At 38.6% G+C, this 16,263-nt stretch overlaps 1 long non-coding RNA gene across 4 annotated transcripts in view; it reads right to left on the bottom strand.

Moving 5' to 3' along the window:
• Positions 1–16,263, bottom strand: part of LOC120308349 — an 86,544-nt gene that overhangs the window by 57,261 nt on the left and 13,020 nt on the right. The window contains exons 1-3 of one of the 4 annotated variants that reach the window (XR_005556828.1): positions 2,617–2,706; positions 2,420–2,526; positions 2,149–2,321 (exon numbers count right to left, since the gene is read on the bottom strand). This is a non-coding gene — a long non-coding RNA (uncharacterized LOC120308349). Of the gene's footprint in view, positions 1–2,148; positions 2,322–2,419; positions 2,527–2,616; positions 2,707–16,263 lie in introns of those variants that run through there. The other 3 variants (XR_005556830.1, XR_005556827.1, XR_005556829.1) reach the window with 3 other exon arrangements.

Raw genomic sequence — 16,263 nt, 5'->3', positions numbered from 1 at the left:
AAGCTAATCAGCATCTAAATAAAACTCTCTTTTTATGACCCTCCAATCCCTATTTGGGGGTAGAGTGAGGATGACTGGATGGAACTGAGAATTTACTAGCCAGATGCCTTTCCTAACAACCTATGCAGCAGATATGTTTTCTTTGTGCCCTAGGAGAGAAACATCTGCCACTACCTAAGATTGAACTCTCAGCCTTCCGAGTGGGAGGCAAGCATCTTCATCACAAAGCCACCATGCCCCTTTAATCAACACCTAGATAGTTTTGCCTAATTCATTATTAAGAAAAAGGTATATTTAGGACAAGCAAAAATGAAACAGTCTTTTCCCCTATTATGATGGGAGCAAGAGCCCTGAATAACTGTTTTCAGTAACAAGGAACACCTTTGATTAATGTTTCTAGTTTCTTTGAAGTAAACAAGCAAGAATGTGAAATTCTGATAAAACCCTGCCCAAACAGGCTGGAGACAAAAATTGTACAAAAAGTTGAACTGTAATAACCTGAAAACTCATTATAATGTCCAAAACACATCTTCTGAATATTAATTTGGTCATTAACAAGATTGTGCTAAGAATACTATGAGATGATATGAACTAGTAGATATGAGGCTAATGAGCATGCTTGGTGACTCAAATTATGCTAGCCAATGAGAGAATACCTGTTTGAGCTGTTTACAAGAGATTTTTTTTAACTTTTTAAGGATCATCTCACCTTGTATTTGTAAGAGACTTAAGTTTTATTTATGCATAAGTTAAAAGATGTTAATCTATTTTTCCAGGATGATCCTATTTTGGCAAAGGGCACTCTGGGCTAAGAACCTTTTACTGCTTAAATTACAGAAATTTGGGATTCTGATATGAAATTTCCAGGGTTATATAATGGGTAGATGATTTCCAGTCAGGAAATCTTTCAACTCAGTGGTGCTATTTCCAATCTTCTACAAATCCCTTTGTGGAAACATCTGGTTTAATTTGAAAATCAACTTATAAAAGTATGTATCTTGATTGAAGATAATTTTCTTGCATTTATCCCATATCTTGCCTGAAGAAGAGTTCTAGATAACATAAAAGTTTGCCAATTCTTAGGCATTTTGGTTGCTCATGATACTTAGGTTCAAGTATTACATAAGTCTTAGTAAAACAAATGATTCAATTATTGTATTTGAATTTCTCCCTGGAACAATATGCTTATTATAGGAAGGAGAGTTTGCTAGGGAAGAGGAAGTCTTCAACCATTTCTCTCCTGCAAACTGGCCTGAATTCAAAGTAGGAAGACAGTCCAAAGTTTAGAATCACACAAAGATTTTATGGAACCAGCATTTTCAAGGACAATCCAATGAAACATTAACACAGACATCAACACAGAAACCTATTAAATGCAACAAAGATGCTGATGGTAAAAGCGTAATGAACCTTTCCTTTCTTCAGGGAAGAAACAGATAGCTAAAATCGTCAAAAAGTCAAAGCTCCTAGAACGTGTTTAATTAAGATGGCAAATGTTTCCCTTTATGAAAAGAGGCTACAATTTAGAAATGAATTTGCATGTGCTTTTCTCTATTGCAAACAAATTTCTATACTGTATTGTGATAAAAAATATTGTGATAAAAATGCATTTTTCGTGTTTTTAATAATTATTTTAAAAGGAAATAAGTTATGAGAATAAGAAACTGAGTTCTGGCTTCATTTTTGGATTAATGAATCTCTCAGTTTCTGAGTTACTTACTATCTTTCGAAATCAAATTCCATCAGTATCAAAGGATGCCATACGCGGTATGTTTAATTCACAGTGGGCTTCCTACTGGCTTTACATATCTGAGCTCCACATTATCACTTATTATTTTATTAAAGCGATCTATAGATTACCTCTCAAAAAAGAGAAGGCAGTTTATAAAATAAAATGGTATTTGTAAACTTAGCCACTGTAACATGTAACTGCTGAAATAAATAAACAATTAAAATATGAGTATAGATGAAAAACACCAATAATTATTGCTAACTACATTTGGGGGAGGACATTCCAAACCAAGTAAGCATTTTTTGCAAGTCTTTTGTGAATTCTTGCTTTTTAGCTGCCTAAAAAAAAAAAATCAATTGAGCTCTTTTATGCAGCTAAAGTGCACCCTTTCCTTTATTTTATGCAAAACAAAAAAAAGTACCTGGAGATTTCTAAGGAGGAAGCTATGCTTAATAGCAACTTCTTGTTCCCTAAGAGCTGTTCCAATCTCACCTTTAACTGTTTGGGGGAAAAAATTGTCTGATTCAAAGAGGAATTGCTGCCTTTTACAAATCTCAGAGTACGCAGGATTAAGAATTGCCATTTTTGCCTGTAGTAGGGAGAGAGAGAAAGGGAGAGAGATGGCCTGAAATCTATTTGTGGACTTTTTCCCACCAACCTGCCCCTGTGAAAAAACACTGTACCTACCGTGGTCCTTTTGCAATGCTATGAAAATGAGGTTACCAAAGTTGGTGCCTTTGCCCAAAGATGGAGTCAGCCATTTCTGCAGTTGTATGCTCGTTGTTTCTCCTTCCCTGCAAGGAAAAAAAAGAAGGGAACATTTCTTCCTGCCACTCTCCCCATATTTTCCAAGTATGGATCCCACCAGGAATACCTGCCCTTACCTCTACATTTTCTGTTGGGGTGGCAAGGTACGATTCTTCCCCTTCTGTGCTGTCTCCCTCTCCCCCCCCCCAAAGTGATTCCTTTGCCACCTCTTGTGTGGCAATCCCTGCCCTTGCTTTGGTCTCCTCTCTATTATAGGAAGAGTAAACACAGGGATTGGCTTTCTGAACTTTATACCCCTATTGACCATTAGGGTCAATAAATGAAATGTAATGATGGCTGACGATTCTGGTTTTGCTTCCTTAAATCGCATAGGAACGCTTCCTTTTCTTATTGTAGTTTCCTTATGTTGATCAAGCCTTGGTTTCTCTTTGCCATGTATCTGGCAATGGACAAAACACCCTGCCAATGCTAAGGTACAGGTAATCCTCATGTAATGATTACAGCTAGAACTGGCAACTCAGTCATTAAGCAAACTTGGAGTTGCCAGTTCCAGTTGTGACTGTGCTTATGATCTTATTTCAGCTTTCCTTTTCTTTAAAGACCCGTGAAGATCAGAAATGCAAGGATTGGTCACAAAGTTATTTTTTCATCACCATCATAACTGCAAAAGGTCACTAAATTAGGCAGTTGCTAAATGAGGACTATCTCTATAGATAAACTGGTAACTTAGGCTTTCCTATCATAATGGCTTTTTTTATAAATAAAGATTATCAATATAGTATTTTCTTTGGTGCAACTTCTGAATCTACTGGATTTTTTTTAAGCATAATTCCAATTTTGTTTTTTCTCTGTCCTTTTTTAAATCACTTTATAAAGCTATCTGTGAATGTTAAATTATGTATCCAGGACGGAGGGAGAATTAAGATTAAAAAGAAATAGAAAGAATTTTTTTTTCTCTAAGAGAATGAATGCTTGTGAGTTTGCAAAGCAGGCAGTTTAAGTAAGACAGAATGGCAACATGTATTCAGCAAGGAGAGCTGACTCAATCAAACTGGTGTACAATAAAAACTACAGAAAATCCTTGGGCTACCTCATGTTCTGGAAGAACAAAGAACAACAGAGATTGAAAAGAAATAAGAAGAGTTCCACAAATAGAAAAGCCATGGCCACATATATCTCTAACTATAGATGATAATGTACTTGTACAAATAGAGGATAAGCAATCTGCAAAAAAAACGAAGAATACAAGAATGATTGCCAATGATTTCAGTGGAACAGTATAATTTCAGAAGTTCCTTTGATACTCCAGTTACGTGGCAGGAAAAAAAAGACTTAAGCATGGAGTCAATTTTTCAGCACACATGAACTTTCTCTTGGAAATTTTAAAGATGTTGGGGACTTCTGGATAAGAATAGCAGACTGCTATTGAGCCACGTGATACCTATTCTGTACTTGTGCATTTGGTTTTTCTTGCCCAAGTGTAAACCTTACTTTTCTCAGCACTGAATTTCATTTTGTTAGATATGGCCCAGTATTCTAGTCTGCTGAGATCCTTCTGGATCTTGAGCCCATCTTCTGGGATGTTGGTTATTCCCATCAGCTTGGTGCTGTCTGCAAATTTGATAAGTTCCCTTATATCCCTCATCTAAATTGTTTATGAAGACATTGAGGAGTACTGGACCTAAGGCAGAACCTTGGGGTACCCCACTGCATACTTCCCTACATGCTGATGTAGTTCTATTGAAGACTACACATTGAATGCAGTTTGTCAGGCAGTTATGAATCCATGTGGGATGCTGTCTATCCCACATTTTTCTATCTTACCAAGAAATGGGTTGTGGTCTACTTTGTCAAATGCCTTACTGAAGTCCCAAGTATACTATGTCCAGAGCACTACATGTCTAGGTCAGTTGCCAAAGAATACTCTGAAAATTGTGGGAACAGAACAGAACAGAACAGAACAGAACAGAATAGAATAGAATAGAATAGTTGGAAGGTCATCTAATCCAATCCCCTGCTCAGGCAGGAAACATTATGCCATTTCAGACAAAGGGTTGTCCAATTTCTTCTTAAAAACTTCCAGTGTTAGAGCATTCACAACTTCTGGAGACAAGTTGTTTCACTGATTAATTGTTCTGTAGAGGAAATTTCTTCTTAGTTCTAGGTGATTTTAATGAGACATTTGCACCAGTAGTCAAGCACATTTTAGTTAGGACACTTCTGAGCTCTGCAACCTCAAGAAGAATGCATGTTTAATTTCTGGCAATAAAGACAAGGGGTTTTTTTTGTATGTAGCCATAAAAAAAGATATATAAATGCAACAGTGTCCAAAATTCAATTACAGATTATATGAAGAAATACAATGACTAACAAAGATTTTCCATTATTATTCTGATTGAAAGAGAGAAATAATGGAAGATTCTTTTGTAACCGAAACAGAAAATCTTGAACAATATGGTTTATAGGATTGTCTGATTCTAATAAGGAGAAATGTAGCACCACATAACGCTGCCCATTAGAAAAGTTTCTTTAAAGACAAGGAAATAAACATAAGATAACAGTCAATGCATGGTAGCAATTGGTAAGTTCCTGGTTATGTAAATGGTGTCAAAGCCAGATTTTGTATCAACAATAGACATACTGAGCAGGAAGATGACTACACCAACAACACAAGATTGGACTGTTGTCAAGAGGATAAGAAGATATTTAAAGGGAACTGCGTGAATGATAAGCTATAAAGATGAAAATTGGGCTGAAGACGGATCCACTGCTCTAATTTTTAAAATGTTATTAGAATTGTTAAGGGCACTCAATCCCCCAAAATTATCAGATTAATTAGAAAGCAGCTTAAATTTGTGAAGAGCTAACCTAGCAACATCACTATGATTGGACTTTGAGACTAATAAACCAAACTTGCATTCTCCTTCCAAATTACAGAACATTACATTGTATGCAAAGCATTCTGATGCCAAATATCACTAAATGTGAGCTATGCAGGAAAATAACCTTGTTAAACTGAAATAACATTTCCTCCTCTCCCTCACCCTCCTCACCCCACTGGAAAGAAATTGTAGCAGATGCACTATAAAAGCCATTGCCAAGAGACCAGTTTCAGAATCTTCATGAAGCAGTGGGAGTTGTAAAGTGGTGCAGAAACCACTGAGAAGGGAAATATTGGAAGATTCAAGATTTAATGCCTAGGCTTTTAGCAACTTAAAAATCTTGAGAAGGTGCGAACTAAAAATTGAGCTCAGTGCCTGTCTAGACCGTCCTTTCAAACCTGATTTGGCCATTTGCAATCTTTCATTCTGGGGCAGGAAATCTTTGACCTTCCATGAATTATTGAGCTCCAGTACTTGGTAAGCAATATGAAACCAGAAGTGTGTGTGTGTGTAGGGCACACACAAAGGCACAACTTTCCGCTCCTATATCAGTCTTTACTTTTTTAAAATCTCCATCTGTTCATATCTCTCTAATCTTACTTAGTGCTTAGCCCTAACTTTTATGTTTGTTATCCATCCTATCATTATTCTTAATAACGCATCCAGGTTGACTCAGCCTTCCATCCTTCTGAAGTTGGTAAAATGAGGACCCAGATTGTTGGGGGCAATATGCTGACTCTGAAAACTGCTTAGAGAGGGCTGTAAAGCACTATGAAGCAGTATATAAGTCTAAGTGCTATTGCTATCTCTCCCACCTGTGGACATTTTTCTTTTAATTTTTCAATACAAGCACTCAGGGCTTTTTTTCTCATAGAACACCCAGAATGGAATTCCGGCACCTTTTTTGGATGGACCCTAATAGGGTAGGCAAGGTGGATTGTATGACATGTGTGAGTTCCAGCACCTTTTTTTTTTTTTTTGAAAAAAAGCACTGCAAGCACTAATCCTGCATTTGTTCTGCCAAAATTGGCTCTTTCCCTCCTGAAGGGAATCAGAGAAGCAAAACACACATGGCCTGTGAAGGTTTGATGAGGCTAGTACCATTCAGAAGTCTTCCCCCTCCTACATATCCACAGTAATCCATGTGCTATAAACAGGAATTAGAAAGGAAAAACAAAGAGGTGATGTTTCAGAACTAGCTCTTAGGTCAAAAACAAATCTGACAACAAAGTGAATAAATAATAATAATAATAATAATAATAATAATAATAATAATAATGGTGGTGATGATGATGATGATGATGATGATGGAAGGGACCTTGGAGGTCTTCTAGTCCAACCCCCTGCTCAGGCAGGAAACCCTATACCATTTCAGACAAATGGTTGTCTAATCTCTTCTTAAAAACTTCCAGTGTTGCTTTTTGTCCTGCCTTCAGGCGCTTTGGAGAATAGCTTGACTCCCTCTTCTTTGTGGCAGCCCCTGAGATATTGGAGCACTGCTATCATGTCCTCCCTCATCCTTCTCTTCATTAAACTAGACATACCCAATTCCAGCAACCGTTCCTTATATGTTTTAGCCTCCAGTCCCTAATCATCTTTGTTGCTCTTCTCTGTACTCTTTCTAGAATCTCAACATCTTTTTTACATCATGGTGACCAAAACTGGATGCAGTATTTCAAGTGTGGCCTTACCAAGATATTGTGATCTTGATTCTATCCCTCTGTTAATGCAGCCTAGCATTGTGTTGGCTTTTTTGGCAGCTGCAGCACACTGCTGGTTCATATTTAAGTGATTGTCCACTAGGACTCCAAGATCCCTCTCACAATTGCTACTATTGAGCAAGGTACCCCCTATACTATACCTGTGCATTTAGTTTTTATTGAAGAATCAGCCATCAGTATGATATTTTTGGATTCCAGTTATTCATAAGGAAAAATTTAACAGAATGAGGTCATGAGGTACAGACAGGTTTATTATTTATTTATTTAAAACATTTATATAGCTGCCTATTTTATAACCAACTCTGGATGGTGCCCTATCAAAAGTTAAAACAGCATAAAAGCCATATTAAAACTACAGTATAAAAGCTAAATACATTAAAAACCAAACCAAACCAAACCAAAAAAATATACCCCTGGTACCAAGTTAAACTTCTGATGTGCCATCACTTCATTTTATTCCAGCCACTGGGGGAAAAGTCAGGTCTTCAAAACTTTGCCAAAGGCTAAAAAGTTGGAGGCCTGCCAAACTTCAGGGTGCAGAGTCTTCCACAGGGCTGCCATGGGCAAGGCATACTTCCTAGTTCCCATCAGAAGGCAATGTTTAGGCGGAGGGACTAGGAATGTGCCAACCCTATCTGACAGAGTTGGATGGGTGGGTATCCTGGTTTTATGTCATATTGGGTAGGGTTAACCTGGTCTTATGTCATATAGGGCTTTAAAGATAACCAGAACCTTGAATAACACCCCGAAAGAAACGGAAGGCCAGTGCAGTTTGTGCAACAGAGATGCTATATGAGGCAAACCAAGGGGCCCCCATTACTGTGTGTGCTGCTGCATTCTGAACCAGCTGAACTTTCCAGGTGGTCTTCAAGGGCAGCCCATGTAGACCAGGGCTTTTCAATCTTTTCACCGATTGTACCACTTTTAGGATATGGCAATATTCAAGTACCACCTAGCAAGGTATCAAAAACTTGATGACCAAAAAAAAAAAAAAACCTGTTCAAAATTGCAATTGCACTGAAATGATTTATGACCATTTTTCACACTTATGACCATTACAGCATGCCCAGGGTCATGTGATTTATATTTGGATGCTTGGCAACTGATTCATATTTATAATGGTCACAGTGTTCCAGGGTCATGTGATCCCCTTCTGCAACCTTTTGACAAGCAAAGTCAATGGCAGGGCTGCTGGTGGCCAAGTGCTAAGGCGGGACTTCCTTCCTTCCCTCCCTCCTTCCCTGCCTCCCTCTTTTTCATTCCCATCTCCTTCTGAAGGAAGAATCCTCCCCCCCCCCGTATTTTCTCTCTTCCATATATTTATCAAACAAGGAAAAGCCTCCAGAGACAGAAAAGACAAACTGCTGAGGGAACTAGCTTTAAAAAGCGCATTCCCCTTTAAGAATTAGCTATTGGCTAGAAAGGAAAGTTAAGGAGCTGGCAGCCCAGCACTTAAGGAAGAAAAAAAATGTAGTAAGTACTGGCTGCAGGCTAAGGCAGTCTCCCCAAATGCTTCCATTCATAAGTAAAGGAATGCTACAGGCAAAATCCATACAGGAGAAAAATACTTCAAAATCTCTTGCAGCAAAACTTACAGCTAACAATAGCAGAGCAATAGAAGCTAACATGAGACATCAGCCAAATAGAAATTGCCAAACACTCCTTAAGAACACAAAGCCCACATTGCACAAATCCCAGAACTTCAAAGTCCCCAAAGCATATAAGAATCTTTCCACTCTCCTGGTTTGTTGTTCAGCTGAAATGGTACTTCGCTTCTGCCATTAAACGTCTCTGGAGCAGTCAGAGCAGCAGCAGCAGGAGGTTTGCTTCATCTGGTCTATTTTTTCTTTTCTCCTAAAGGTATAGCCTCCCAGCTGGAAAGCAAGCCCTTTCCTTCCAACACTCCCTCCCTCCTGCTCCTCCCTCCCTCCTTGTTATTGCCATCTCCCTCCCTCCGTCCTCACTTCCAGCCAATGCTGCCTTTCTTCATTCATCATGGAGGGCAACCTCTCCCCCACTGTATTTCTTGCCTATTTGTTGCTGCCAGCAGAGATGGCTGCCATGGAACTTGTAGATCAGCTCATGGCAGGCCTGCTTGATCGCCTCTCCCCCCCCCCACCCTCCTCCTTCTTTCCCTTCAGTGCACCTACAGCTGACTCCATCTCCTCCCAAGGCTGCGTCCTTTTTTCTCTCTCCCTCTCCCACCCAAACTGCCTCCTTTTATAGCCTCTTCTGTCTCTGCCCCCCTCCTCCTTTCTCTTCCAGATTAGTTGGAAGTGAGCCTGGGGCCTTTGCCTCACCCTAGCCACTCTGCAGCAATGTAGGACTCTCTCACAGTAAGTCTGCGTTGCACTGGCTCATTCCCTCCCCACTACACTTGGCTGGACAGGGCCACATACCACCTGCCATGTGCTAATGTACCACAGGTGGTACATGTACCACCTGTTGAAAAGCCCTGCAGTGTAGACTACATTGCAGTAATCCAAGTGGGAGGTGAAGAAGCATAGGCAGAGAACTCTAGATCACCACTAGATGGCAGCAACGAGTTGAAATTTTATGTACTGGACTGCCATTCTATGGTTTCTTGGATTGTTTCAGCCTGCATCTTACTTTCTGCTGATGTAGCAGTGTATTTGCAGAAGCCTGTTTCATCATGCTCCTTCTATCCCCAAAAACCATACAGTCATGATTAAGGAAATAACCTTTTTAAGATTAGAAGCAAAAACTCTTTCAAACTGATGTATAAACTCTCTTTCAATGTGACAAAAGAAGAGTGCATGGTTGGTAGATTCAAGAACAGTCATCTTGAAAGTAATTCTTCCAAATTTATAATACTCTTATCCTGCTGAATCAATAAGTTTACATTTCCTAAAGCAAACTCTTAATTTAAAAAAAGGTCTTTAAAAGGGTTAAGAAACAGTGGGAAGACAGTCGGAAGAAGATAGCAATTAGATAATTATGATTTGAAGAAAAGAAAAAGCATAGAAAATGATGTACTAGGAGGCAGAATGAATTGAGCTAACAAGTTTCATTGCATATGAACAGAGGATCATTCTTCTTTGAATGATTAGACAATGAAAGCTGCTGCTTTGTTCTTGTTACCAAGTAAACACCTAAAGCTGTGTCCATTAAAGAAGTGCAACATAGCAAAGTTGACTTTATTGCATCTTTCATGTCATCCTTTGCTTCAGTGGCCATTGTTCCAACTCCAAGCATAACAACATCTCATCTGATGCCCTAACACAGAACACAGAGAAATTTAATGGTCCTTGGTGGATGTTAATCCCGTTGTTCCCAATGAAACTAATTAATAAAAGATTTAAAACAGAGATGAGAAAATGTTTCTTCATGCACCATATAATCAATCTATAGAACATGCAGCCATAAGATGTTACGTTGGCTATTAGACCACATACCCTCCAAGAGTTCCTGGGCTAGAGGACAGGACTATCAATTACTGTAAGCTTGGCTGACTGAGTACTTCCTCCAAGGATAGAGTCCTGTCTGCCTCTACCTATAGATGCACAAGAGCAATAATAGGAACAGAGAGTTGCCTTGATTTCCTGTTTGTAAGACAGAAGGCTAAGTGAGCCAAAGCTTGATCCAGTTGGGCTATTGTCATGGTCTCATGTCCTCATGCCCCTTTCAAAGCCAAAAAAAAAAATTAAAATGCTCCCCATTTGTTCTTTCCATTTTGGCAAAGTAGATTCAGTCCCATTACACTTTTTTTCCAGTGAATATTTCATACCACCTCATTGTCATACATGTTTTCAAATGCAACTTTGATATTTGCATTAGCATTCGATGCTTTTATGTCTCTATACGGAACCACCAAGATGATCCTGGAGAAGGTACGTAGACGCTGTAAGCAAAATATAAATGAAGCTCTGGAAGGGAAGACGACAATAGAAAGAAATGTAAAGTGATCCTGCCTTGACTGTCTTTGACGTAAGAGGGAGGGAAGGGAAAATGTTATCAGGCCTCCAAGAACCTGTTACTATAGCTTGTATCAATAAAGTAGAATTCCAGTATGTTTTGGGTATTCTGTGTCTTGATCTGGCCTACCTTCAAGGGCTAATGTCCTCTCCTTCTTCTGCTTTACTATTCCTAAACACAGTAGGTTTTGTCAGTTTAGCTGCAACTTTGGTGCATCTGAGCCCACCCTTCTTAAAAATAAGAATTCTCAGATTTTGGAATACTTCAGGTTCACTATTTTGAAAGTGTGCCTGTTTTCTGCCTATTTTACTCGTCAAACTGAAATGAATATTTTGCATATCTGCATAAAATAATATGCGAGAAGTTGTGTAGCTACCCACAAACTACTGTCTATTCAAAACAAATGACTTCTTGTCATGAAATTCTGCAAGATACCAATATTTGGCTTTTCATATTCAGCAAAACAGAAACTTGTGCTTCGTGCCTCCTGCTGAAATTATGAGTAGACATATTGCTTGCTTTCTTCACATTAGCATTGCTAGGGACAATTCCTATAACCGCTCATCTGCTTTAGCTGACTTAATAAAATCTGCTATTAATGATTTATTATTGATACAAAACTCAGAAATACCAATATTGTAATAGTAGGACTGAGCAAGACATGCTAATTATCTGCAGTATTTTAAAATTTGGGTTTTTTAAAAAAGGTATTTATGCAGGCAAAAGGTATATTTGCATGCACACTACAACCAGGATGCATCTAGAGAAGGAAAGAAGAGCAAAGAGAAAGGGTAGGCTTTCCATATTTGCATGACAAAAATCTGGAGGAGTAGTAGATGATAACCAAGTGATATAATAATCTATCTTTGCTGTCATCTGTCCATCTATCTATCTATCATAAGCATTTGTAGGCCTGGTACTCCTTCAACACCAGGCAGTTTACAGTCATATAAATAGCAAATAGATAAAACCCATGAAAAACCCACAACCCTTCACTAAATAAGGTTTGTTTGTTTGTTGGTTGGTTGGTTGGTTGCTTGGTTGCTTGGTTGATTATCAAATTTGCACAGCCACCCATCTCACAAAAAATGATTCTGGGATGTAACTCAGAACAACCAACAAATATAAAAAGTACATTAAAATGCTATAAAAATAAGCAATGAGAGGATAAAGATAGTCACCTCAGCAATGGAAGCATCTAAGTATGTCTCCAGGTCCTTGGGAGCCCCAGGCCTGATAACAATCTTCAGTGATTCTTCTTGCTGAAAGCTTTAGGGAAGAAAACAGCTTAACTTGCCTTCCTAAATGTCATCAGGTTGGAAGCCAACTTGACCTGCAGGAACAAGCTATTACACAGTTTGGGTGCTGAATCAAGAAGGCTATCCTTGAACCCCACCACCACCACCACCACGTCCTTCGGTAGATTTAATCAGCCTTCTCTGAGCACTGACCCTGGAAAAGAACAAAGGTGTCATCTTGCTGTCAACAAGTATGTCAACAAGATATTTGCTCCTTGGCTGAAAATCCCAGGCAGAGTATAGTATTCAAAGAACAGACTCTGCTTCAAGACATATTTACCAATTTAGAATATAATTGTGCAAACTAAGATCAAAGATTACAGGAGGGTCCTTTCCTTTTCCTTTTCCTTTCCTTTCCTTTCCTTTCCCTCTCTTTTGCTAATATGTAAAAACAAAACTGAGCAAAACTGATGTCTTAAGCCATAGATGTGAGTGTTTGCTCTGAGGGCCAGCCTGCCCTTGAGTAATGTGCCAGAGCATGCTATTCCAACATGTAGTTGAAGCCCTGAAAAAAATGTGGATAGGTCCATTGAATTTGACTTAAGTGCAATTGTAATTGAATGAAGTATAGTTAATATAACAGCTCAACTTGCATTTAGTAAATTTATCCATCTTTCACGTTAAACATTACAATCTACTGGAAACTTTAAGAGGGAATTCTGGAAGTCTTTAGCCAAAGCTTTGAAAAACCTCTATTTTGAAAGTCTCTAAACTTGCTTTAGCTGTGGTTGTGGTTTTTGCTCCTTTTTTTCAGTTTAGGACAGATGAGCCAGTGAGATTCATATGAAAAAAAAAATTACACTTGGGAGAACAATGCATAGCTATCAGATTCCTATGAAATTACTCCCAAGAAAATCAAACTGGTTTATAACAAGTAGCACGGCACACTGATGCTTTATCTGTATAAGTTCTTCCCTTCTAAGAAAAACTATGGACCATTCAATTGAATGGAAATTCCATTGTATAATACATTTCAAAGCAGAGTGATATTCATCACCGCTGACTATCTTGGCTGAGACTGGATGTTTGGCAACATCTAGGAATCCACAGATTCCTCACAGTTGTTCTATTCAACTATGTATCTATGAATTTTTGATAATCAGGATAGCTGCCTGCTTATCTTCAGCTATTCATGAGCCATTTGATTACAGTGTAGAAAGTTTATGGGTTCTTTCATATGCTACCCACAAGTATATCACATGAACGGAAGCTTACACTCACCCACATATATGCCAAATGCATAAACATATACATTGTAAATGAAGCTTTCAGATGGACACATTAATATATTTACAGAGTAGGCAGAAGGAGAATGTAGTCCTTAAAATGAACACAGAAAGATTCAGGCATATTGGAAAAAAAGAGTTGAAAACTGAACCCAGATTTGATTACTAAGCTAACAAAACATTACATCAGCTAGGTATTAACCCATCAGGGGAAGCTGATATATTACTGAAAACCAAAGATAAAACCAAGGCTGCCTCCATTAAAAACAATTCTACATGAAAGGGGTTATTCATAAATAAACAAACAAAGAAACAAACAAATAAATAAATAAATTTGAAGAGAAACTCTAGTCATAGTCACAAAGGTATGGCTGCTATTGTTAAATAAATAAAGATGTAGGTCTTATATGTTTGCTCCACCGTAAAAGGACTGTGGTAAATTTTCCAGAAGAGGAAAAGAAAAATAATTTAAACAAAATTGCAGGGGAGACTAAAAGTAGGTTTGATATGAAGCAATAAAAACTATTCCGTGAACCTTTCTGTTCATTCCTATTGTAGTTCTGGTCCTTCTCTGCTTCATACCTGGTACCTCCAAGAGCTCCTTTCCCTCTGTTACGCCAAGCTTCATGTCTAGACGGTATCTATTTTTCTATGCAGATATGGGAGAGATCCCCTTTATGGATTACTGCCTTGTCATGGCGAAGGGGCTTGTGTAACTCAATGAAGCTATAAGCTATGCCGTGCAGGGCCACCCAAGATGGACAGGTCATAGCAGAGAGTTCTGACAAAATGTGATCCACTGGAGAAGGAAATGGCAAACCACTCCAGTATCTTTGCCATGAAAACCCCATGGACAGTACTAAAAGGATAGTGCGTATAGTCCAGGCCATGGTTTTCCCAGTTGCAATGTATGGCTGTGAAAGCTGGACAATAAGAAAGGCTGAGCGCCAAAGAATGGAGGCCTTTGAACTATGGTGCTGGAGAAGACTCCTGCGAGTCCCTTGGACTGCAAGGCGTTCAAACCGGTCAGTCCTAGAAGAGATCAACCCTGACTGCTCTTTAGAAGGCCAGATCCTGAAGTTGAAACTCAAATACTTTGGCCACCTACTGAGAAGGAAGGACTCACTGGAAAAGGGCCTAATGCTGGGAAAGATTGAGGGCAATAGAAGAAGGGGACGACAGAGAATGAGATGGCTGGATGGAGTCACTGAAGCAGTAGGTGTGAACTTAAATGGACTCCAGAAGATGGTAGAGGACAGGAAGACCTGGAGGAACATTGTCCATGGGGTCGCGATGGGTCGGACACGACTTCGCAATTAACAACAACAACAACAATGGGAGAGATTCTCTCTGTCTTCCAATTGTCCTTTTCAATCATCAAGTAGAGATTTTCCTCTCAAGTTTACTGCTGAAAAAGAAACTTATCCATAAAATTTACTGTTGGAACTATTAAAGGTGAAACCCAGTTTCTCAGATACGTAAATGTTACTTTATGAGAACATCCTTGATCCAAAGTGTAGGCTATGCTCATGAAAGCTCCACTGGAACCAGAACATTCATGAGCAAACTACAGTTAGTAGTGGTGAGCTGTTTGTGAACATCATCCAAGCAGAGAAAAGTCTTAAGTGTTGAAGTGCCAAGAGGGAAAGCCTGAACATCTTTTCATCTCTATTGGTTTTTCTTTTCTGATAGTGATATATCTATCTAATTCCAAGATATACTTCAAGTCTACTAAGGCAGAAGCAGGAAAATTGTGAACACCATCAAGAAAAGGAAAGTGGATGATTTATGGCACATGACGTAGCTTCAGAAATTTCAACAATTTCAAAGAAGGATTCAAGAGAAATCCAGTGCTGGAAGATGACACACATCACCTCCCATTTTCTGTTTTTGTCTTTCACTTTCTCTTCTTGCTTGCATAGACATATTCTGGCCTATCTCATAAACATCTTATAACACACAGTGATAATGTGGAAATTACAGGCAGAACTAGCTAATATGGCTACTCTCCTTTTACATGTGTTTAGTAAGTACTTGGTCAGAGACAGTGTTATCTATGGAGAAAAACCATAAGCTGTTAAAAGGCAAGCAGATTCTGAAAACTGAAAAATCAAACCACAGTTAGGAAGAAAAAGGAGAACACAGAAGAGCATTCATATAAAGCACACACATAGATTGTGTATCTTAACGTGTAAAAAGCTGACTCTAATGTGAGCTTTTGTCCAAATGAACAGGTGGAAGAAATAAAATGTCTATTTTATTAGGTGGTTTTAGAGATCTTGGTCTTTATATTGCTTCCATCTTTTCCTCATACCTGATTCCAAAGATGATATTTTAAAGCTATTGAATACTCACTAATATTAACACTCACATCCATTTTGTGCAAAACTTCAGTGATGTAGAAAAGAAATGATGGACCCAATAAGTCCTGAATTTATTACTCTGATTGAAGAAATTAATTACAGATGCAAGGGGAAAGAGGGACAGCTCCTCAGTTATTATCAATTATACTCATAAACTGTATACATTAAATCATGGTTGCATACACTAAATGCGAGTTGTAGAAGACACAAATAAAGTTGCAATCTAATATACACTCACATGAAATAACTGCCCACAAAGGCAGTGAAATTTGTTTCCAGTGGACCATAAGTTCTATCTTTGGGTCCCCATATGACCTTCCAGGAACCGTAGAAGATG

This window comes from Crotalus tigris, unplaced genomic scaffold, assembly GCF_016545835.1.
Source record: "Crotalus tigris isolate CLP2741 ecotype Arizona unplaced genomic scaffold, ASM1654583v1 scf7180000017899.1852299, whole genome shotgun sequence".
Lineage (NCBI taxonomy): Eukaryota > Metazoa > Chordata > Lepidosauria > Squamata > Viperidae > Crotalus > Crotalus tigris.
Note: the sequence above shows the minus strand (reverse complement) of the source record. Positions and strands in the feature narration are given on the sequence as shown.